This window comes from Balaenoptera ricei, chromosome 1 (assembly GCF_028023285.1).
Source record: "Balaenoptera ricei isolate mBalRic1 chromosome 1, mBalRic1.hap2, whole genome shotgun sequence".
NCBI lineage: Eukaryota > Metazoa > Chordata > Mammalia > Artiodactyla > Balaenopteridae > Balaenoptera > Balaenoptera ricei.
The window spans coordinates 46629832-46632248 of NC_082639.1; the positions used below are offsets into that span (position 1 = coordinate 46629832).

Genomic DNA, 2417 nt, shown 5'->3' on the forward strand with positions numbered 1-2417 from the left:
GTGGTAAATTGTTCTGCATTATCAGCCAGAAGGTGCTGTTTTCCTGGGTACAGGGCACATCATGATGGTGCCTGTAGTAGAGAGTGACTATTGTTTGAGAAATCAAACACTTTCCTTTCCTATTGGGCACAAGTTGTCCTGTGTTTCCCAGCCTTTTTTGCAATGAGACACGGCCACATGTTCCAGCTAATGGAATAAGAGCGGAAGTTTCACATGCCACTTGCAGGATTGCCACAAAATCTTCCTCACATGATTCCTTCTCTTGCCCTGTCTGCAGACTGGATGTTGATGCCCAGGGCAAACTGGCAACCACATATAGAAGACGGCAGATCCTCTGAGCCTGGGTCCCTGAATGACTCTGTGGAGCATAGCTCCATGCACCCCTGCCCTCTCCATGACTGGACTTTGTAAGGGTAGATGGAATTCTTTTAAGCCTGTGGAATGTCAGTTTTGCTCTAAGAGTAGATAGTGTTATCTCAACTAGTATAATAACATATTTTGGGCATCTTCAGCAGTGCCCAGAGGGAGAGGATTGGGGCTCTGGAACCCAGAGAAGAGGAGGTGAGAGGGAGTTCTCTGTTATGAAGTTAGCCCCGACGGAGCAAAATGATGCCCTGCTTTGGCTGAGGATGGAGGTCCCTTATGTTGGCTAAGGATGTTGGTCTTTGGAATCAGCGTCAACTGGGATTCATTTTTCTGTTTTACTTTCCTGTTTTGTAGTGCCCTTGTAGTCCCCTCAGGACTTGAGTACAGTTGGTCAAACACTAAGGTCTAGTGTCACCTGTGCTTTGGGGAATCAAGAGAAGATCAATGTCTAGGTGTGGGAAGACCAGGGAAGATGCAATGTCAGCTTGGGAAAGCTCATATGGGTAGAAATGAATGGTAGAGAAGTTTGGAGCAGAGGTCTGGAGAGAGAGGTGGCTACCAAGAGAGGAAAAGCTATCCTGGATCCTCAGAAGTACCTGGTGGTGATGTGGGTGGAGTTTGCTTTTGCCCCTGCAATTACTCAAGTTGAGGTTTTCACTGTGTTATGGCTGCTTAGATTCTGAAGGGGCTCTTTAGATATCTCTTTACTGGGGAACTCTGGGATACTTGAGCTGCTTGTATTTTTAAAGTTTTCTTCAATGATTATTATTTTTTATAAAGGGGAAAAAAAACATGCTGAAAGAACATAAAAGAAAGCAATGAAAATGAAAGGATCTAGTGTCCAGCATTGGGTCTAACAGATAGTATGTGCTCGGTCAGTGGTGGCCTCCTCTATTCTAATGTTCATCATCAGTTTATTTATTTTATTATTTTTTATTTTTTTGAAGTATAGTTGATTTACAATATTGTATTAGTTTCTGGTGTACAACAAAATGATTCAGTTTTATACACACACACACACACACACACACACACACACATTCTTTTTCATCTTCTTTTCCATTATGGTTTATCACAGGTTATTGAATATAGTTCCCTGTGCTATACAGTAGGACCTTGTTGTTTATCCATTCTATATGTAATAGTTTGCATCTGCTAACCCCAAACTCCCAATCCATTCCTCTCCCACCCCCCTCCCTCTTGGCAACCACAAGTCTGTTCTCTAAAAATATGGAACATTTCATGAATTTGTGCGCTATCCTTGTGCAGGGGCCATTCTAATCTTCTCTGTATCGTTCCAATTTTAGTATATGTGCTGCCGAAGCGAGCACCATCATCAGTTTAATCATAACTTCTTGGAAGGAGGAACCTGGCACTATTTTACTTGATTATTGTTGTCCATTGATTATCAGATGCATTCTGATTTTAGAAACATTTACATGTGAAAAAATGTGCCTCTGGGACTTAAGAAAGTAACCCAGGATAGTGATCTGCTTCCTGGTGTTAGAGCCACTAATTCTCCTGGGGTGGAGAAGGTTTCCCCAATGGTTGCTCTGAAACAGTTAATGTAATAAAAATCCAACTGTTTAGATCAAGTCACTGTCTTTGCTCTTGTGTTTAGAGTAAACACCAGTTTATTTATCACCAGTGCTTGAGTCGTGATTTATCAGCAGAGCTTGTATGGGTTCCTGGAAGTGGTATGACCCTGGTCTTGTTCACATACTCTGGTTCCTTACTTCCCCCCAAGAGGCAGGATCTGGGCTGGCACGGCAGATTTCCCTGGAAAACAAAGGGACCCAGATAATGTCCTGTTCTGATGTCACATGATGTGAACTGGACACCAGCAACCTGGCCTGAACTTAGCTGAAATGGTGGAGGGTGGAACTCAAAGCCAGCAGAGGCAGCATCTCATGAGGACCTACTGTGTGCCATGGTGTGAGGTGCTTATATTTGTGGTCTTATTTAATCTTTGCAACAAAGATTGCATCTATGGGATGGTACCATGAGTATCCCATGTCACACAGTTAGGAAAGCCAACATTCAGAGAGGTT

The 2417-nt window shown here is 43.0% G+C and overlaps 1 non-coding gene across 1 annotated transcript; it reads right to left on the reverse strand.

The window, feature by feature from the left end:
- Nucleotides 1-1590: 1590 nt before the first annotated feature.
- LOC132355207 (U6 spliceosomal RNA) lies at nucleotides 1591-1697 on the reverse strand. Its single transcript, XR_009499563.1, has one exon. It is a non-coding gene; the product is annotated as a U6 spliceosomal RNA (small nuclear RNA).
- Nucleotides 1698-2417: the final 720 nt, after the last annotated feature.